General features: G+C 48.0%; 1 long non-coding RNA gene across 1 annotated transcript; it reads left to right on the top strand.

Annotated features, from left to right (window-relative positions):
- The first annotated feature begins 169 nt into the window (after window positions 1-169).
- On the top strand, window positions 170-22,798 carry LOC147116648 (uncharacterized). The gene is made up of 2 exons (XR_015078615.1): window positions 170-283; window positions 22,497-22,798. It is a non-coding gene; the product is annotated as an uncharacterized LOC147116648 (long non-coding RNA).
- Window positions 22,799-22,938: the final 140 nt, after the last annotated feature.

Genomic DNA, 22,938 nt, shown 5'->3' with positions numbered 1-22,938 from the left:
CCGCGGGGAGGGAGGGAGCGTGCGCGCCGCCGCCGCGGGGAGGGAGGGAGCGGGCGTGCGCTCCGCCGCCGCGGGGAGGGAGCGAGCGGGTGCGCCGCCGCCGCGGGGAGGGCGCGAACGAGCGCGCAGTCCCGCCCCGCCCCTACGTGATGCGCGACGTCACCAAATATGCGCAACAAAGGCTCCCCCCTGGCAGTGGGGCAGGTTACCAGCAGTCAGCTCACTGGGTCCTTCTTACTTTAACCCATGGGAGCCTCAAGCAGCAAAGGGAAACCGAAAAAGGGTAAAGTAAAAGAGTTAGTAATCAGCTGGTTTCTGTTATATGTATTGCACATTAATTTAAAATCCTTTCCCCTTTTATCTGTACTTTTGCCTCTTCTGTTCTTTGTACAATTATTACTTTTCCACAAATTGCATTCTTTTAAAGGAACATTCTCTGATGGAAATATGTTTTCCCCAATAAGTTTCTTTTTTCAGTCAATCGGGAACTCTCTCTCTCCCCCCATAGGGTCATATCCCTTAGCGTTTAGCACAGACTACTAACAGCCAAGGCTTAGGTAGCACAAACACAGGAGTTTAACCAGCTCAAACCGCTGTTTGTACAGCTAGAACCAGCCTTACCATTAGGGCACTAGCTTGCAGGATTATTTGGCGCTAAATCAGAAGTATTTGAATTGCAGTGACAGGTATCCTCTTTCAAGTCCTCTTAAGGAGCCAGTCCAGTTGGTCAGTCAACAACAGTACCACAAAGCACCTGCTTGCTCAGGTATTGTATTACTGAAATAAAAACAAAAAATGCTGGAAACACTCCGCATCTGTGGAGAGAGAAACAGCGTTAATGTTTCAGGTCGTTGACCTTTCATCAGTATTACTGAGTCTGCCATAGAGGGGTTGCTTGGTTCCAATCTTCTATTGCTGGGAATGCCTTCTTAGAGTGAACTTGACTCCAAACAGCCTCCACTTCTCTCCCTCCCCCCAGGAGGGTAGTCAATAGTTGATTATTAGAACTGATAAGCATATGTTTGAGCCCTTCCAGATGACCAGATAACAACAGGAATTTCTTACAAGCAGCATGGTGAGCAGCACAATTCAACATAAAATGCATAAGTACATTGCCACCATCTTCTTGATCACAGCATGTACACATACCAAACCTGCATATAGGAATACAAAAGCAAAATACTGCGGATGTTGGAAATCTGAAATAAAAACAGAAAATGCTGGAACTACTCAGCAGGTCAGGCAGCATCTGTGGAGAGAGAAACAGAGTTAACCTTTCAGGTCGATGACTTTTCATCAGAACTGGAAAAAGTTAGAGATGTAACAGATTTTAAGCAAGTTATACCAGGAACGGTAGCGTAGTGGTAATGTTACTGGACCAGTAATCCAGAGGCCTGGACTAATGATCCAGCGACGTGTGTTCAAATCCCACCACGGCAGCTGGGGGATTTGAATTCAGTTACTTAAATAAATCTAGAATAGACAGCTAGTGACCATGAAACTATCAGATTGTGGTAAAAAACCCATCTCATTCACTAATGTCCTTTAGTCTGGTCCTTACCTGGTCTGGCCTATATGTGACTCCAGATCCACAGCAATGTGTTGACTCTGAAATGGCCTAGCAAGTACACAACCGCTATAAAAAACAATAAGAATAAAACTGGACGGACCACCCGGCATCAACTTCGGCAACGACAACAGCACACCCAGCCCAGTCAACCCTGCAAAATCCTCCTCACTAATATCTGGGGACTTGTGCCAAAATTGGGAGAGCTGTCCCACAGACTACTCAAGCAACAGCCTGACATAGTCATACTACAGACCTTTCAGCCAATGTCCCAGATTCCTCCATCACCTGTCCCACCAGCAAGACAGACCCACCAGAGGTGGCGGCACAGTGGTATACAGTTGGGAGGGAATGGCCCTGGGAGTCTCTGGACCCCATGAAGTCTCATGGCTTCAGGTCAAGCATGGGCAAGGAAACCTCCTGCTGATTAGCACCTGCCGCCCTCCCTCAGCTGATGAATCAGTACTCCTCCATGTTGAACACCACTTGGAAGAAGCACTGAGGGTAGCAAGGGCACAGAATATACTCTGGGTGGGGGACTTCAATGTCCATCACCAAGAGTGGCTCATTAGCACCACTATTGACTGAGCTGGCCGAAACCTGAAGGACACAGCTACCAGTCTGGGACTGCGACAGGTGGTGAGAGAACCAACATGAGGGAAAAAACCTACTAGACCTCGTCCTCGCCAATCTACCTGTCGCAGATGCATCTGTCCATGACAGCATTGTGACCACCGCACTGTCCTTGTGGAGACGAAATCCTGTCTTCACGCTCTCCATTGTGTTGTGGCACTACCACCGTGCTAAATGGGATAGATTCAGAACAGATCTAGCAGCTGAAAACTGGGCATCCATGAGGTGCTGTGGGCCATCAGCAGCAGCAGAATTGTATTCATCATAATCTGTAACCTCATGGGCCGGCACACCCCTCACTCTACCATTACCGCCAAGCCAGAGGACCAATCCTGGTTCAATGAGGAGTGCAGAAGAGCATGCCAGGAGCAGCACCAGGTGTAGTTAAAAATGAGGTGTCAACCTGGGGAAGCTGCACAAAGGACTACATGCATGTTAAACAGCAGAAGCAGCATGCTATAGATGGAGCTAAGCGATCCCACAATCAACGGATCAGATCAGAGCTCTGCAGTGCTGCCACATCTAGTCGTGAATGGTGGTGGACAATTAAACAATAACAGGAGGAGGAGTGTCCATGAATATCCCCATCCTCAATGATGGCGGAGCCCAGCATGTGTGTGCAAAAGACAAGGCTGTAGCATTTGCAACCATCTTCAGCCAGAAATGCCAAGTGGATGATCCATATCAGCCTCTTCCTGAGACCCCCACCATCACAGAAGCCAGTCTTCAGCCAATTCGATTCACTCCACATGATATCAAGAAACGGCTGAGTGCATTGGATACCGCAAAGGCTTCATCCCGGCTATCGTGCTGAAGACTTGTGCTCCAGAACTAGCCGCGCCTCTAGCCAAGCTGTTCCAATACAGCTATAACACTGGCACCTACCCGACAATGTGGAAAACTGCGCTGGTATGTCCTGTCCACAAAAAGCAGGACAAATCCAATCCGGCCAATTACCGCCCCATCAGTCTACTTTCAATCATTAGCAAAGTAATTGAAGTTGTCCTCGACACTGCTATCAAGCGGCACTTACGCACCAATAACCTGCTCATCGATGCTCGGTTTGGGTTCCACCAGGACTACTCGGCTCCAGACCCCATTACAGCCTTGATCCAAACATGGACAAAAGAGCTGAATTCCAGAGATGAGGTGAAAATGACTGCCCTTGACATCAAGGCAGCATTTGGCCAAGTGTGGTATCAAGGAGCCCTCGTAAAATTGAAGGCAATGGGAATCGGGGGGGGGGGGGGAGGGGGGGGCGAACTCACCTCTGGCTGGAGTCATACCTAGCACAAAGGAAAATGGTTGTAGTTGATGGTGGTCAATCATCTCAGCCCTAGAACATTGTTGCAGGAGTTCCTCAGCAATGTCCTAGACCCAACCATCTTCAGCTGCTTCATCAATGACCTTCCCTCCATCATAAGGTCAGAAGTGGGGATGTTCGCTGATGATTGCAGTGTTCAGTTCCATTCGCAACTCCTCAGATAATTAAGCAGTCCATGCCCGAATGCAGCAAGACCTGGATGAAATTCAGGCTTGGGCTGATGTGTGGTGCAAATGTTATTTGTCACTTAAGTGCCAGGCAATGACTATCTCCAACAAGCGAGAGTCTAACCACCGCCCCATGATATTCAACGGCTTTACCATCACCAAATCCCCCAACATCAACATCCTGGAGGTCACCATTGACCAAAAAATTAATAATACTGTGGCTACATGAGCAGGTCAGAGACTGGGTATTTTGTGGCAAGTGTGTTACCTCTTGACTCCCCAAAGCCTTTCCACCATCTACAAGGCACAAGTAAAGAGTGTGATGGAATTTTTTTAATTTTATTTGTTTATGGGGTGTGGGCATCGCTGGCAAGGCCAGCATTTATAGCATTTATTGCCCATCCCTAATTGCCCTTGAGAAGGTGGTGGTGAGCCGCCTTCTTGACCTGCTGGAGTCCGTGTGGTGAAGGTTCTCCCACAGTTCCAGGATTTTGACCCAGCGACGATGAAGCAATATATTTCTAAGTCAGGATGGTGTGTGACTTGGAGGGGAACCTGGAGGTGGTGGTGTTCCCATGCTCCTGCTGCCTTTGTCCTTCTAGGTGGAAGAGGTCGCGGGTTTGGGAGGTGCTGCTGTAGAAGCCTTGGCAAGCTGCTGCAGTGCATCGTGTAAATGGTACACACTGCAGCTACGGTATGCTGGTTGCGGAGGGAGTGAATGTTTAAGGTGGTGGATGGGGTGCCAATCAAGCGGGCTGCTTTGTCCTGGATGGTATCGAGTTTCTTGAGTGTTGTTGGAGCTGCTTACTTGTGCCTTGTAGATGGTGGAAATGCTTTGGGGAGTCTGATCAAATACCTGATCAAACACGAGAAGGGAACCTGAAAGCAATGACGATGAACAAGGTAAAAGAGACAAATGGAAATCCCGTTGGAGAGAAGAGCAGAACTTCTTCAAGGTGGGCGTTCCTAGAAGAGAGGGGGAGAAATTCAGTTTGTTGCGTCACCCGTTAGCGCCTTAAGAGGGCACTGCCCACGCCTCCTGTTAAATTCCACGGGACGTTAGTGGTGGCGCTAACCGTTAGCGCTACGCCGCTGCCGATGACGTCATCAGTGTGCGCAGCACCCCACTGACGCCCCGGCCGTGATATTCGGCAGCGCCCCCTGATTTACCGCCGGACGCTATGTCCGACAGGTTCAGGGGAGCCTACCTGCGGCCGGGGAGGCGCAAATTAAAGGCGAGGTGCGGGGCGGCCATTTTTGTTGTTGGCTGCCTGCCAGCACCTGCCTGCGCTCCCGTCCCCGGCCTCCTGAATCACCCCCCACCGCGGAGTGCCGGCTGCGCTCCAAGAGCCCGGCACTTCTCCTCAGTGCCGGGCTCTTTTGCCTGCACTCCCGATCCTCGGGGGCCCAGCTGGGCCCCAGATCGCACTGCACAAGGCCCCTCCCATTTAAGAAGGGGAGGAAGGCCTGCAATACCGCAGCACGACGTGCCGCAGCGTGTGGTGCTGCGGCACGTTATGCCACAATATTCACTCGCAGCGCCCCAAGAAGGATGCGGGGCGCCTCCAGTAGCGCCGTGCTTCCCTTTGGGGCGCAACAACTCAATTTCCGGTGCGGGGGCGCAAATGTTTCCGGGGCGCTACTTTTAGCGCCCTGGCGAGGCTGGCGCCCCAAACAGGGCTATACTCAATTTCTCCCCCAGAGTGTTTAATTCACTGCCACTTCTCTTCGTGTTTGATCAGGTATCTACCAAAACTCGCTCTTTTGTTCTTTCCTCCCCTCTTTCCTTGCCCCAGCACTTGCTTAAAATCTGTTACATCTCTAACTTTTTCCAGTTCTGACGAAAGGTCATCGGCCTGAAACGTTAACTCTGTTTCTCTCTCCACAGATGCTGCCTGACCTGCTGAGTATTTCCAGCACTTTTTGTTTTTATTACTGCATATAGGAATAGGTGGTCTTGTACCCAGCCTCCGGGTAATGCCTTTTAACAGTTGTCATGTAAACCTCCAAAGTTTCTTCATGCACCATATGTTTAGCGTGGTGGAAGGACTATGTAGGATATCTTGCACTGTATCGGTCACCTTGTAGTTCCAAATATCCAAGTCCAGTGCCACGTACCAGGTTTAATTGTTGATAATTGCCTGATTTTGGTCTTCACGCGAGGAGCTTTGTTAAAGACGTGCCTACTATGAGGCTACCTCTGCTTCAAGGATTCTGAGTGGCAAGTTGCTGTAGGCTGGAACTCTACCCCTCCACAATCATTTCCCCTTTTTGCCACAAATCCACCTTAGGCCTTGCACTTGGGCTGAAGGAAGCCCTTCCATTGCATGCATAGGAGCTGTGACCCATGAAGCAGAACCAACACTTTTGAATCCCATCTCATTAGCAAAACTGTTATTCTCTCCTATCCTGGTCACTCCCTCCCGACTCCCATCTTTGCTCCCTCAAGTCTAAAGGGTGTACATGGAATCCTACTGCACAGAAGGAATGTTAACCTTCATCTCAAAGGGACTAGAGTACAAAGGGGTGGAAGTTTTGCTACAGTTGTATAAAGCTCTGGTTAGACCGCAACTGGAGTACTGCGTTCAGTTCTGGGTACTGCACCTCAGGAAGGATGTATTGGCTTTGGAGGGAGTGCAGCACAGATTCACTCGAAGGATACTCGGGCTAAAAAGGTTATTTATGAGGACAGTTTGCATAGACCAGGATTGTATTCCCTTGTGTATAGATTAAGGGGTGACTTAATTGAGGTGCTTAAGATGCTTAAAGGATTTGATAGGGTAGATAAAGATTGGCCCAGAAATTCGGCTCTCCACGGGTGAGTACACACGGGGTACTCACCCGTAGGCTGAATGGAAATGCCGGTTTCCTGCATGCACTGCGCATGCGCGGGAAACCGGCACTTCTGATCCTCTGAACGAAGGGGTTCAGAGGTCGAACGCGCGCGCTGGGGAGGCTGCACGTGCGCTTTGAACTTAGGTTTTTTTTGCAGGTTTTCACGCGAGGTTAAGCCTGCAGGATTTACACATTTAAAAAGCAGGCGTAAGGCCTGCTTTTTGCAAGGTAAGTGGTCAATTAATTAAAATTAAAACATTTTTTCCACATGTTTATTATTTTTAAATACTTTAAAGCAAGGTAAGGTTATTTTTAGCCATTTTTTTATAAAATTATTTTTTCCAAAAATTTAAATTATTGTTTAAAATAGTTATTTAATGTAATTTATAGTTTATTTAAAAAGTGTGATGTTTTTTAAAATTTATTTGAAGGTTTACTGCTATTTTGGGGCCCGTAGTATTCATAAGTTTTCACAGGTCTTCCTGTCAATCTTATGAATGGGCTTTTCCCTCCTCCGATTGGCTGCCCATGGCTCACGTGATCCCAGGGGACGCATCGCACTAACTACGCCCCTGGGACACGCAAGCACAGCGCGCCGGCCTCTGGGCCAGGCCCCGGATCGGAATTCCACGGGGCCCTAGAGCTCAACTGCCGGCGCGCAAGGTAAGTGCAGGTCGGGTGCTTGCACCCGCGGGAAGCCCCCGACCCGAATTTCTGGGCCAATAACTATTTTCTTTAGTGGGGGGGAGTCCAGAACAAGGTGACTTAACCTTAAAATTAGAGCTAGGCTGTTCCAGGAGTGATGTCAGGAAGCATTTCGTCACAAAGAGTAGTGGAAATCTTGAACTCTCGTTCCCACAAAAAGCTGTTGAGGCTAGGTCAATTGAAAATTTTAAAATTGAGATTGATGACAGTTTGTTAGGCAAAGGTATTAAAGGATATGGAACCAAGGCTACATTACAACATTCCCTACACTACAACAGTGACTACACTTCAAAAATACTTCATTGGCTGTAAAGCGCTTTGGGACATCCTGAGGTCGTGAAAGGCGCTATGTAAATGCAAGCCTTTCTTTTCTTTCAAGGCGGGTAAATGGAGTTAAAATACAGATCGGCCATGATTTAATTGAATGGTGGAACAGGCTCGGGGGTGGGGTGAGGTTTGCTGAAAGACCTACTGTTCCTATGTTCCACTGCTTCTGTTTTGTCTCACTGCTCGTCTGATATCCAGTTTTGGATGAGCTGCAATTTCCTCCAGTTAAACATTGGAATGGCTGAAACCATCATCTTCAACTCTGCAACAAACGCCGTACCCTTACCACCAATTTCATCCCATTCCCCCAGGCACGGTCTTAGGTTGAACTAGGCTGTTTGCAATCTTGGCATTCTACTGGTCCCTAAGCAGAGCTTCCGATCACATCCAGAATAAACATCCTGCTCACCCATTACCCCTGTCCTACATTGGCTTCCATTGCCCCAACACCTCAAATTTAAACTTCTTATACTTTGGTCTCGCCCCTCCTTATCTCTAACCTTCTCCAACCCCACAACTCTTCCCCCCACCCCCCTGCCCGTCCCGCTGCTTATCTCTCCCTTCGCCCCACCATTGGTGGACATACCTTGTCGCTTAGGTCTTCCTCTCTGGAATTCCTTTCCTAAACCCCTTCGCCTTTCCACTTCCCTTTCCACATAGAAGATAGGAGCAGGAGTAGGCCATTCGGCCCCTCGAGCCTGCTCCGCCATTCAATGAGATCATGGCTGATCATCCAAACTCAGTACCTTGTCCCTGCCTTCTCCCCATATCCCTTGATCCCTTTAACCTTAAGAAATATATCTAACTCCTTCTTGAATATATTTAATGAATTGGCCTCAACAGCCTTCTGTGGTAGAGAATTCCACAGGTTCACCACTCTGGGTGAAGAAATTCCTCCTCATCTCTGTCCTAAATGGCTTACCCCTTATCTTTAGACTGTGAACCCTGATTCTGGACTCCCCTCCCATCGGGAACATCCTTCCTGCATCTAGTCTGTCTAGTCCTGTTAGAATTTTGTAAGTTTCAATGAGCTCCCCTCTCATTCTTCTAAACTCCAGCGAGTACAAGCCCAATCGACCCAATCTCTCCTCATACGTCATTCCTGCCATCCCAGGTATCAGTCTGGTGAATCTTCACTGCACTCCCTCCATGGCAAGAACATCCTTCCTCAGATAAGGCAACCAAAACTGCACACAATACTCAAGGTGTGGTCTCACCAAGGCCCTATACAACTGCAGCAAGACATCCTCGTTCCTGTACTCGAATCCTCTCGCTACGAAGGCCAACATACCATTTGCCTTCTTAACCGCCTGCTGCACCTGCATGCTTACCTTCAGCGACTGGTGCACAAAGACACCCAGGTCTCGTTGCACTTCCCCTTCTCCCAATCTATTGCTGTTCAGATAATAATTTGCCTTCCTGTTTTTGCCACCAAAGTGGATAACCTCGCATTTATCCACATTATACTGCATCTGCCATACATTTGCCCAATCACCCAACCTGTCCAAATCATACTGGAGTTTCTCGGCATCCTCCTCACAGCACACATGCCCACCCAGGGAGGCTGGATTTCTTGGATGTCTGAAATGAAGAAGGCACAAGGGCAGCGTTGTGATGAAGGGAGGGGGAGGAAAGCAAGAGGTGCATGCTTACACCATATGCAGTTTGTAATTCAGAAGAGATTGTGGGATGAGGGGGATGTGAGAAGGAGGATAACTTATGAGGATACCGGCATCTTGTATACTTTCAGCCCTGCCGCTAGCGACGGGTTCAGCCATGCTCCTGCCAAGAATGGCCAGCACTGTCTCCTCCAAGGGGGTGAGGTAAAGCTAGGAATGCGAGGTGTGCCTCGTGATTGGTAGAGATTGTTAGTAGGTGAGTGATGGAGGGGGATAGGGTTTCGAGATGGCTCCTGGGCTGGCAGCTCCTTACTGAGCTGCTCTTCTCTTCAACTGTATCCTTGGTCATCCATTGCCATCCTCTGCCCTTTCTTCCCCCAATCTCCTTTCTTCCATTGTTTAAGATACCCTGGCTCTGATAGTGAAGGCATTTCAGCCCAAACTACAAGTTCAAAGCACAAGTTTAAAGCTACCCCTGCAGAATCCACTGCCCATCCCCTGACCCTATGTGTCTTTGTTCTCACTGAGCTCTTTCAACTGCCAGAACCTTGCTGAAACTTGACTTCCACCACCTCTGCCAACAGGACTACGCTGCTCTACTGACTACACTGTTTGACTCAGTGGCTGTGATTCTGCTCTGCTTTTCAGTCGCTTCAAGTCTTGCGCTGCGGAATTCTTTTGTCAAATTGGCCAATCTCCTGGACTTCTCTGGACATCTAGACTATGTTTCTGCTTTGAACTGCACTGGATTACATCACTACATTTCTGCACTGGACTACACTGGATTACACTGTAAGGCTTACCTGCTGTGTCTCCATCTCTGCTGCTAAAAGATTTTTAACTTATAAACTGCAGCTGTGTCTCTGCTGAACTGGTGCTACTGTTTTTCCAGCTCTGCTGGCTTCTAGCTAGCAGCTGCTGCTTCACTTGCTGTCCAGTGACTCGTTCTACCGGTTTTCAGCTTTGCTGGTCACTGGCTGGTGGTTTGACTTTGATCTATGGTGACCTCCAACTTGCGTCACTTTCACCATCATCTTTCTGCACGGCTACCGACTTTCATTCCTATGGCAACAGCCTCCATCCTTAAACTCTCTACATTTCAAATAGCTTCTGAACTTCACCCGCCTGTTTTGGACAGCAGTTCATCGATGCTCCGTGCCGGCCCCATCCTGCTTATGTCAGCTTTGTCCCTCCATGGGACCTCTGACTTTGACCCTGGTCTCCCTGCTATTGTCCCCAACCTATTCCCTGCTACCAGAAAATATGTATCCCATTAACATAGAAACATAGAAGATAGGAGCAGGAGTAGGCCATTCGGCCCCTCGAGCCTGCTCCGCCATTCAATGCGATCATGGCTGATCATCCAAATTCAGTACCCTGTCCCTGCTTTCTCCCCATATCCCTTGATCCCTTTAGCCTTAAGAAATATATCCAACTCCTTCTTGAATATATTTAATGAATTGGCCTCTACTGCCTTCTGTGGTAGAGAATTCCACAGGTTCATCACTCTCTGGGTGAAGAAATTACTCCTCATCCCTGTCCTAAATGGCTTACCCCTTATCTTAGACTGTGACTCCTGGTTCTGGACTCCCCGACCATCGGTAACATCCTTCCTGCATCTAGTCTATCTAGTCCTGTTAGAATTTTATAAGTTTCAATGAGATCCCCTCTCATTCTTCTAAACTCCAGCGAGTACAAGCCCAATCGACCCAATCTCTCCTCATACATCATTCCTGCCATCCCAGGTATCAGTCTGGTGAATCTTCGCTGCACTCCTTCCATGGCAAGAACATCCTTCCTCAGATAAGGCGACCAAAACTGCACACAATACTCAAGATGTGGTCTCACCAAGGCCCTGTACAACTGCAGCAAGACATCCTTGTTCCTGTACTCAAACCCTCTCGCTACGAAGGCCAACATACCATTTGCCTTCTTAACCACCTGCTGCACCTGCATGCTTACCTTCAGCGACTGGTGCACAAGGACGCCCAGGTCTCATTGCACTTCCCCTTCTCCCAATCTATTGCCATTCAGATAATAATCTGCCGCCTTGTTTTTGACACCAAAGTGGTTAATCTCGCATTTATCCACGTTATATTGCATCTGCCATGCTTTTGCCCAATCACCCAACCTGTCCAAATCATACTGGAGTTTCTCGGCATCCTCCTCACAGCACACACACCCACCCAGCTTTGTGTCATCTGCAAACTTGGAGATATTACATCTAGTTCCCTCGTCCAGGTCATTAAGATATATATTGTGAATAGCTGGGGTCCAAGGACTGATCCCTGCGGTACCCCACTAGTCACTGCCTCCAACTCTTTGCTTTCTGTCTGCCAACCAGTTCTCTATCCAAGTCAATACCTTGCCCCCAATCCCATGTGCCTTAACTTTACACGCTAATCTCTTATGCGGGACCTTATTGAAAGCCTTTTGAAAGTCCAAATACACCACATCCACTGGTTCTCCCTTATCTATTTTACCAGTTACATCCTCAAAAAATTCCAGTAGATTAGTCAAGCACGATTTACCTTTTGTAAATCCATGTTGACTTTGTCCGATCCGGTCACTGTTTTCCAAGTGCTGTACTATTACATCTTTTATAATGGACTCTAGCATTTTCCCCACTACTGATGTCAGGCTTACCGGTCTGTAATTCCCCGTTTTCTCTCTACCACCTTTTTTGAACAGTGGGGTAACATTAGCTACCCTCCAATCCATAGGTACTGTTCCAGAGTCTATCGAATTTTGGAAGATGACCAGCAATGCATCTATTATTTCTAGGGCCACTTCCTTAAGTACCCTAGGATGTAGATTATCAGGCCCTGGGGATTTATTGGCCTTCAATCCCGTCAATTTCTCTAACACCATTTCCCTACAAACACTGATTTCTATCAGTTCCTCCCTTTCATTAGACCCTATGTTCCCCGACATCTCTGGGAAGTTATTTGTGTCCTCCTTTGTGAAGACAGAACCGATTACTACATTTAACCAGGCCTATATAACCTGAGCTTTTCCTGTGTCCATTTGCGTGCGCACTTTGGCTGCTGCTCCAGACCTGAGCCATTCAATACTTTTCCACTTTTTCTTCCCCTTTTCCTTTTCTCTCTATCCCGCCCTGACCGCTCTCTCCTGTCGTCATGCCTCCTTTCATCTCTCCTCTCGGATACTCTGCCCTCCTAAATCCCTACCCCAATCGTTCATTACTCTTCGACCTTCCTACTCTCCTGCCGCCATCCCAGGCTTGACTTCCTCTTAGACAAGCCTACAGCTTCCCTCTGTGCCTCTTGGCATCCTATGAAGGGCGCATCGAGGCACTCGTCACTGCCTCCTTACGAGCAGCAACCCAAACTGTCCCATCCTACTCTCTCGCCGACCTACCTGCCCACGTGCCCACTGCGGACTAATCTTGCCAATCTCCTCCCCGTCCAACTCAATCCCCCCCCCAGCACTGACCTTGTGGACGCTGGCAGTGGGTCAGCCATCACCGACCCTCTCCGCATCTCCCTCCAGAATGTCCGTTCACTTGCGAACAAGGCCCCTGCCATCAATGAGCTTATCATGGATGATTGCATCGACATTATGGCCCTGACAGAAACTTGGTTGAGAAGTGATGACACCTTATCCTTCAATGAAGCCTCCCCACCTGGCTATACCTTCCACCACTTGCCCCGCTCAGACTGCCATGGTGGCGGTGTGGCTCTCATCGCCAAATCAGACCTTGGTCTGTCCGCCTATTCCTCCGGCACTTTCTCCTCCTTTGAGCATCTCACCTTATTCCATCCCTCTCACCTATCATTTAAAATTCTCATTCTTTACCGCCCACCTAAGTACCATAAAAATGTTATTACCGAGATATCTTCACTGCTTTCCTCCCTCAGCCTCTGCACCGAACGACTTCTCGGTGATTTCAACCTCCATCTCAATTCATCATGCTCTCTCTCCTCTGAGTTCACTAGGCTCCTATCTTCCCATAATCTCTCACTCCATGTAAACTCCCCAACACATATTCACGGCCACCCCCTCGACCTTGCCATCTCTCGTGGCCTTGCTACTCCCATTGTGTCAATCGCAGATAAGGCTACCTCTGACCACGTCCTCGTATCGCCTTCCACCCCACCCCCAACCCTACTTCCTTCTGTGTCCGCCCCTGGAAAAAACTCTCTCCCAACTCTCTTACAACTGCACTTATGAAATCCCAACTGTCCAGCCTTTGGCCCTCCATTCACCACGACATTCCTGCAGTTACTAATCTGCTCAACCACACCCTCACCACCACCTTTGATGCCCTAGTCCCTATTAAAACAATTACTCTCTCTCACCCTGGCCGTTCCCCCTGGTACGGCCCTCATCTTGGCTCCCTTAAGTCCAAGGGACGCAGACTTGAACAGATATGGCGGACAACTGGTTTATACATTCACTGCCAGATCTGGCTGGACCACATAAAGCATTATCGGGTCCTGCTCTCGTCTGCCAAAATTGCTCACTATTCCATAATCATTCTGGAATGCAAAGATAAACCCCGACTTCTATTCTCCACTGCTAACTGTCTTCTTAAACCCCTCTCGCCTGTCTCCTTCACCCTCACCTCCGACAACAGGTGTGAGGAGCTCTTCTTTGTCTCTTAAGATTGAGACCATCCATTCAGTTGCCTCTGCCACTTCCCTTCCTTCCCCTAGCCCACTGGGCCAAACTTCCTCTAAGGTTCCTCCCTGCCCTAGCCCTGAACTCACATCTTTCTCCAATTTCTCTCCGATCTCCCCTCATGACCTCTCCGCGATCATCTTGTCCATGAGATCCACTTCCTGCTCCCTCGAGCCTATTCCTACTAAACTGCTGACCACCCAACTTCCTTTTTTGGCTCCCATGTTAGCTGACATTGTTAACGGTTCTCTTTCCTCAGGTACTGTCCCCCTATCCCTCAGATCTGCCATCATCACCCCTCTCCTCAAAAAAACAAACCTTGATCCCTCCGTCCTTGCAAACTACCGCCCCATCTACAACCGCCCTTTCCTCTCAAGTCCTTGAACGTGTTGTCGCCTCCCAAATCCATGCCCATCTTTCCCGCAACACCATGTTTGAATCCCTCCAATTAGGTTTCCACCCCGGCACAGTACCAAAACGGCTCTCATCAAAGTCACAAATGACATCCTCGTCATTCTTGACTTGTCTGCAGTCTTTGACATGGTTGACCACTCCATCCTGAATTTTAATTAATTCACCACTTACCTTGTTAAAAGCAGGCCTTGCGTCTGCTTTTTAAAAGTGTAACTGCTGGAGTCTTACCCTCCCGGAGAAACCTGCAAAAAAAACATAAGTTCAATGCGCACGCGCTGCCTCTCCGGCGCACGCATTCCACCTGTCAACCCATTCTTTCAGGGGAACGGAAGTTCCGCTTTCCCGCGCATGCGCAGTGCATGCACGTAACTGGCACTTTCATTGGGCCTACGCGTGAGTACACAGCGCATACTCACGCGTGGGGACCCGAATTTCTGGGCCATTGTTTTTGTTTGGACACAAGCCCAACCTGCATTGTGACTTTGGTGTCCTAGAAGAAAGACAAAAAAAGACCAACAAGCCTTTCCTCCCTTCTCAGCACAGTTCTGAAGAACTGTGTTGAAACTAAAGTTAGCAGCCATTAGAAGGTCATGGTATTGATGTAAATAAACAATTTGGACTGACACGCCCTAAATCTTCCAATCAATATGAACATAGGAGGGCGAGAAAAGACCACTAAACCCGCCCCATGGTCCGACCTCATACACCATTCAATCGCCCTCTAAACATGTTACCTACCGGAGTGGCAAAAAAAAATAAAACTGAAGCCGATTCAGGAAAAATCCGAGGAAACTCGTCTGCAACTCCCTAAGACAATCATGCAAGCTCCACGAGAAAGTGGCAACCTGTAATTCTTCACAGTTGCAACTAACTAGCCCTGGCCCTCTATAATTGACCTCTCAGAAGCAGGTCATATTCCCTTTTAAAGGATTTTAGCGGCTCCTTACCCACCGCATATTTCCATACATAAGTTGGAGATCCTCTCAAGATGTACAAAGCCAATACACCACACCTGGGCACACCGTCCACCTTAGCCCACTTAGCCCATCGTTTGGGATGGTGAGTAGAGTGCACAAAGTCCCTCGTCGAGTCCCCCCCCAAAGCAAAACGAGCACTGTAGTTCTTCTAGAAATAGCTTGAACAGACACTCAGGCCCAGGTATTAATGGCGAGTCAGGGAGCGTACGGGAGAGGCCAAAATCGGCCGAAGAACCCAGCAAGGCCAGGAACATAGAGGCCCTGCCTATCTTAATGGCAGCGCCTCATTAACATATTGTAGGGCCGCCTCCCGCCCAGCAGCCGGCCAAATGGACTGTCTGGTCGGTGGACAGTGTTAGATCCGTGGTTCAGTGGATAAATAATTACACGGATGCGGTACATAAACAAACAACAGGTCTTTACTGGAGGAGGGTCATCTCTAGACTGGGGTACAGAGGCATGCGCACAGCTTATATACCGGTGTGGTTACTGCCGGTACTACAGTATACAGGAGCTGTAAAAAGTAGTTCTGACTTAAAGCACATACACTACAATTCCTCCCTTTTTAGATTAATAATACCCCCTTAATATTCAAATAACAATTACATTTTTACATGTACATTTAATAACAAAAGTCCATTTATAGATTCAGTCTTTGGGGCGGCTTCCTGACCCTTTCGGGATAGCGCCTTTCCGGAGGTTCTTGTTCTTGGTGCAGAGGCGATTCTGACCCCTTTTCATCGGGTAGTTCATCGGGTTCCACTGCTACTGGGTCTGAAGTAGATGCTACCGGTATGTCGGGTTCATCCCCAGGTACTGGAGACATGGGGTTGACGCCTTCCTGTGATGCTAAGATCTGATCGACGTGGCGTCTCACAATGTTCTCCCCGACATCCACTGTGTACATTAATGGCCCCTGCCTTGTACATATCGTTCCGGGGTGCCACTTCTCTGTTCGATAGTCACGGGCCAAGACTGGTTGCCCTACATTGAAGCTCCTTGTCGGCTTCTCGTTGATGTGCTGGAATTGTTTGTCTTCAACACTTCTTCGCACATTTGGTCTGAGCAAGTCCAGACGAGATCTCAACCTTCGGTTAAAGAACATCATGGCCGGGGTCTGGTTGGTAACTGCATGTGTCGCGTTTCGGTAGGCTAATAAGAAATTGTCCATCTTATGCTGTAGTGGAATTTCCTCGTCGCACATGGCCTTTATCGCCTTCTTAAAGGTTTCTACGAACCTCTCAGCCAATCCATTGGTGGCTGGATGATACGGGGCGGATGTGTAATGCCTTACCCCATTCCTTTTCATGAATTTTTGGAACTCGTCGGACACAAACTGTGGTCCATTATCAGAGCAGATCTGCTCTGGCAAACCGTTTCTGGCAAATATGGTCCGTAGGACTGCAATCGTTTTCTCTGTAGTGGTTGAAGACATCTTTATCACCTCAGGCCACTTTGAATGAGCATCCACTGCTATTAAGAACATTGAGTCCATGAATGGACCAGCAAAATCAATGTGCACCCGTTGCCATGGAGAGGAGGGCTACTCCCATGGGTGTAGAGGGGCATGTGGTGGTGCATTTTGGACCTTCTGGCATCCTAAGCAGCTCTTAGTTAGGTCTTCGATTTGTTGATCGATTCCTGGCCACCACACATAAGCCCTAGCAAGGCTTTTCATTTTCACTCCCCCCAGATGACCTTCATGTAGCTCCTTTAGCACTCTCTCCCTTAACTTGGGTGGAATCACCACTCTGGATCCACACATCACTGTCCCCTGGCATACTGACAGCTGTTCTCTTCTGGATGAGAATGCTGGCAACAGTGAGTCACCATGTGTTGGCCATCCCCTCACCGTCAATTCATATACCCGTGACAGCGTCGGATCCTTGCGGGTCTCCTTCTCTATATCCGCGTTTGTTACTGGCAATCGTTCAATTATCGACGAATAAAATATCTCGATAGGGTCCACTGCTGGTGCTTCCTCCACCGTAGGCAGTGGCAGGCGCGATAGCCCACCAGCGTTCCCATGCTGTTTCGTGCCTTTATATTCTATTTCATATTGATTTGCCCCTAGAAACAGGGACCATCTTTGTAACCGCTGTGCAGTCATTACTGGCACGCCCTTCTTAGGATTAAAGATGGAGACAAGTGGTTGGTGGTCAGTCAGCAAGGTGAACTTCTGCCCATGCAGATAATGGTTGAATTTTTTTACTCCCCATACTAGGCTGAGGGCCTCCCTGTCAATCTGGGCATAGTTGCGCTCGGCTGAGGTTAGTGACCGAGATGCAAAGGCCACTGGCCTCTCCAACCCGTCTGGGAATTTGTGCGACAGCACCGCTCCAATGCCGTAGGGTGATGCATCACATGCCAAATGAATTGGTAGTGCTGGGTTGAAATGGGCCAACACCTCTTTTGATGTGATCAATTCTTTACACTTCTGAAAAGCTCGTCTGCGTTCATCATCCCACTTCCATGGTACCCCTGTTTGCAGTAGGGTGTTCAGCGGGTGTAGTACCGTAGACAAATTTGGTAAGAACTTGTGGTAATAGTTTACCAGCCGGAGGAACGACCTCAGTTGTGACACATTTTCCGGTGCTGGAGCCTTGACTACTGCCTCAATCTTGTCAGGGGACTTATGTAACCCCTCTTCATCGATGACGTGGCCGCAATACGAGATCTGTTTCTGGAAAAACTCGCACTTGTGGCGATTAGCTCGTAGCCCATATTCCTTTAATCTGGCGAGCACCTTCTCCAAGTTAGCGAGGTGATCACTGTCATTTTCGCCCGTGACCAAGATGTCGTCCAAATAACACTGGGTCCCTGGAATCCCTTGCAGGACCTGATCCATTGCCCTTTGCCAGATAGCCGGAGCCGAGGCTACTCCAAACACCAGCCGGTTGTATTGATAGAGACCTTTATGGGTGTTGATCGTAAGGTAATGTTTCGAAGCTTCTTCTACCTCCATTTGCAAGTACGCCTGGGCTAGATCAATTTTGGTGAAGCGTTTACCACCAGATAGCGAGGCAAAAATATCCTCAATTCGTGGAAGTGGATATTGCACCGTGTGAAGGACTGGGTTCACTGTCACCTTAAAATCCCCACAGATGCGGACCTTCTTTGGTTCCCCAGGCGTATTACTCAATGACCTCTTCATTACAGGGACGATGGGTGTAGCCCACTCGCTCCAGTCCACTTTGGACAGTACTCCTGAACGTTCCAACCCTTCCAGCTCTGCTTCAACCGCTGGTCTGATCGCATAAGGCACTGGTCTGGCCTTCAGAAACTTTGGGCTTGCATTATCCTCTATTTTAATTGTTACTGTTATTCCTTTTAGTGTTCCTAGTCCCTCCTGGAACACTTCTTTTGCGTCAGTTAGCATTTTTGACAGTCGTCCAGGTGTGACGTCGTCATCCTTTTTGGCCTCCACCTTCAGTGCCTGTATGGAATGCCAATCTAAATGTATCTTCCGGATCCACTCACATCCTAGCAGTGGTGGTCCTCCATTTGGCAATACATATATATCCATTTTAGGTATTTCCTGACCTTTATATGTCACTTTTGCCCTTATTTTTCCTTTGGGGTAGACTTTTTGCCCCGTATACGTCTTCAAGACAATCTCTGTAGCTTTCAAGGGTATGTGTGAAAATAGCCACTTGTAGTCTCTTTGATTTATGACTGTTAGAGCTGACCCTGTGTCCAATTCCATTTCCACTTGGACTCCGTCTATCTTGAGTGTAACCCAGATAGTCTGGTGATCCTCTATTTCGGTTACATTATGTAGTTTCAGACAACCCAGCTCCTTGCTTCCAGAGTCTGTGTCACTTTTCTGTTTGTCTGAACCACTGTCCATCACCTGGTGTACCTTTTTGTACTTCTCCTGTGGAGATTTCTTACTGTTGGTTTTCTTCCCAGACCTGCAGACTCTTGCTATGTGTCCTGCTTTCCCACACTGTCTGCACACTTGGTCCTTGAACCAACAATCTTTCTGGTCATGTGTTGTTCTGCTGCAGCGATAGCACTTCCCTGTTCCATAGGTCATTTCGTTGGTGCCGTATTCTTGCGGTCTCCGTTGTATCTCTGCAGCGCCCCTTGCGGCTGCTTCGTGTGATACTGCCATATTGAAAGCTTTGTCCAGCGTAAGGTCCTTTTCTGATAGAAGCCGTTTCTGGGTTCCTTCACTTTGTAGCCCACACACAAACTTCTCCCTTAACGTGTCTGCTAGTCCCGCTCCAAACTGGCAGTATTTCAATAGCTTGCGCAGTTCCGTTAGGTACTCAGCATTGCTTTCGTCTTTGTGTTGGTTCCTTTTATGGAACTTAAATCGTTCTGCTATCAGCAGCGGTGTGGGGCATAAGTGGTCCTGTAGGATTTCTACTATGCTTCCAAAATCCTTGTTTACCGGCTTCTCTGGGGTTATTAGATTTCGCAGTAACCCATAAGTTTTTGCACCCATGGAATTTAACAGAACCAGTGCTTTATTAGCATCTGGCACTTCATTCGCCCTGCAGTACACCTCAATACGTTCCACATATGTCGCCCAATCTTCAACTTCATTGTCGAACGTAGAGATACTGCCACTCTTCGGCATCCTTGGTTATGCGTTAACTATCCCCAATGGCGCCTCCCGCGCTTCCCCTTCTTCTCCGCTGGCACAAAATGGCGTCTCCCGCGCTTTCCTTCCTTCCCGCGCGTGCCCGTCTTCTCCGCTGCGGCTTCGCAAAATGGCGTCTCCCGCGCTCTTCCTTCTCCGCGGCTCAATGGCGCCTCCCGCGCTCTCCCTGCTTCTCCGCGGCTCAATGGCGCCTCCCGCGCTCTCCCTGCTTCTCTGCGTCTCCCCTTGCTTCGCCCCGTGGACCCTGATCAGCCCGTGATCCCTGGCTGTGCTCTGCGCGTTCTTCTCTTGATATTTGTCGACGCCGCTCAGTCTAGAACCCGGCTGTTTCTTACCCTCTCTCTCTCCGGTTTGCAGTATTTTTCCTCGACGCCGCTCGGTGATCAATCCCCGGCTGCACCCTGCTCTCTTCACCCTCTTTCTTACCCCATCGACGCTGCCCGGCTCTCTCTCTCTGCCGTCGGTTGGCTCCAGCCGCCGCTGCTCGGGAAGGGTCTGCTCTGGACCTGTCGTCAGTCTCTTACTGCTCGTTGTGGCTGGGGAACCAAGCCCGACTCTCCCCAGCCTCCCCAGCGAAGTTGGATCTCTGCCTGACTGCTGGGCGGTTGCTCGCGGTCGACGCCCATGTTCCTGGACTCGACTTTTTTTTTTATGTTGCAGGTAGATTCGCATCAACACTCGTCACCACTGTTAGATCCGTGGTTCAGTGGATAAATAATTACACGGATGCTGTACATAAACAAACAACAGGTCTTTACTGGAGGAGGGTCATCTCTAGACTGGGGTACAGAGGCATGCGCACAGCTTATATACCAGTGTGGTTACTGCCGGTACTACAGTATACAGGAGCTGTAAAAAGTAGTTCTAACTTAAAGCACATACACTACAGGCAGGAGGTCGCAGCCGACGACCCTTGGGGATAGTCGTCAGCCAGCGATCGAGACGGCTGGAGGGGGGAAAAAAAAGAGTGCTGTAGAATGAGGCTGCGGGCCTCCAGCTGAAGACTTCCTTGAGGGGTCTGGGGGGCGCGGGGGGGGGGGGGGTGGAACACGACTACTCATCCTGGCCCACAAGGAGTGCTAAAAGAGCCACTTACTTTGTGCAGCCGGCGGCTCCAGCCTCGGATCAGTTGCTGGAAATCCCACAGGTCGTGCCTCCCCCTTGAGTACTAAGTCGTGGTGCCGGTGATGTCATCAGGTCGCAACTTTGGTATGTTCATTAGGCCCCCGTCTGCCTTTTGTGGGAGCCTCATCCTTGGCCCAATTTCTGCACTTCCAAATTTAAAGGGGCGGAATGGGGTTGGTTTGCCCACTCCTGATATTTTATACCCCGCCTCCCCCAATCCTCTCCCGCCCGTCGGGTAGTAGGGGGTTTTAAAATCGAGACCTCTGAATCGTCACCCAGCCTATGAAGATGGTAATTACTTTCTGATTTATTTGTCTTTCAGAGGCTTTTGATAAGGTTCTGCATGAAAGACTTCTACTTAAACCAGGTCTTGAGAATCCAAGGTAGATTATGGGACTGTATAATCAGTTGCTTGAAGGATAGGAGACCGAGATTACTAGTGAAAGGTGTATTGTTGGAGTGGAGGGGGAAGGGGAAGAAAAAGTGTTGAGTGGTTTCCCGCAGGGCTCAGTACTTGGCCTGCTATTGTTTCTCATTAATATAAATGACCTGTATACTGAAGTCAAGTGTAAATCTGCCCAATTTGCAGATGGCACAAAAATAGTACAAAGTGAGGATGCAGCTTAGGATTTGTAATATTTATACAAACAGACAGATGGCAAAAGAAATTTAATATTGTCCAATGTATTGCACAATGGGTGAAATAATTAGAGGCACAAGAAGGAATGGAAGACAATTAACACAGGAAGAAACAGAAAAGGACCTAGGAGTCATTGTGGCCTTGTCCTGGTCAATGTCTAGAACAATGCAGTGAGGTAATTAAAACAGCTAGTACAGTGCAGGGATCTATCACCAGAATAGCAGAGTCATAGTTTACTGTACTTATGTTGAGTATGTACACTGCACCGATCGGATCATATTTGGAGCAATCTGTTCAGTTCTATAAAGAGATGTGAAAATACTGGCCAAAATGCAGAGAAGAACAACAAGAATTAGTCCAAGTCTAAAGGGGATGTGCCTTGAGGAAAGGTTTAATAAAGTTCAATCTCCACAATCTAGAGTGAAGACAGTTAAAGGGGACCTTCTTGAAATATGATGTACTAAATGTATTGTAAAGTAAATTCAGACTACTTCTTTAAATTATATCAGGACCAGATATCACGAGTGTAATACTAGTGAAAACCACATTTGAATCAGCAAAGGGTAATAACTGTTTCAAGTAGGAAAGTTTGAAAGCCTTCAAAATGCAGTTGATGCTAGGCTGGACGAGTTCAAGTAGAAGAGGGATGAACTTTGGTGGCTGCGCGCCCTTTTGTCAAACTCAAATTTTCAAATGGGTAAATAAGAATAGAAATAATATTGGGTTGGTGATTGGTATTTCATCTGTCATTAAAGTTATAGTACAGTACACTGAACAAAACATGAAATAAAAAATATATAATGCAAGTAAAATCAGAGGCCACAAGTTTACTTATATTAGGAAATTCTGTTAAACCTTTTATTTTGTAGTACTTGGGGTTTGATTACTTTTTTAATAATCTGTTTAGGTAACCTCCAGCTGCCACGCAAGGATGAAAAGAAAGACAAAAAATTAACAGTTCCTACAATTGTAGTCACATCTGCATCGAACTCGGATAGTGACAGAAGTGATTTATCTGCAGATACATCTAGTCAAAGAAGGACCAAAAAAGATTCACAGTCAAGGATTCGTCAGAAACCAAATTAAGACTATCAGTTTGTAAAAAAAAATTCACCTGTAATTATAAACAATTGTTCCTTGCAGACTGTGTGAACAAATTAAGTAATTTGAAAATGCAGTTCTTTATAAAGATATTTTTTTTTAAAGCAGCTGATGCCTTCATTTTGTGTCCATGTGTAATTGAAATCGCTAAAACAATTATCTATACAATTGAAAGGTACTGAATAGACACCAAAGCTATAGGATTTGTACTCATTCCAACTTTGTATCTATTGAAATGCTGCTAATCC

This window comes from Somniosus microcephalus, chromosome 6, assembly GCF_052327205.1.
Source record: "Somniosus microcephalus isolate GS21.2 chromosome 6, FLI_Smic_1.0, whole genome shotgun sequence".
Classification (NCBI taxonomy): domain Eukaryota; kingdom Metazoa; phylum Chordata; class Chondrichthyes; order Squaliformes; family Somniosidae; genus Somniosus; species Somniosus microcephalus.
The sequence above is the reverse complement of the archived record's forward strand: the minus strand, read 5'-3'. Positions and strand labels throughout refer to the sequence as shown.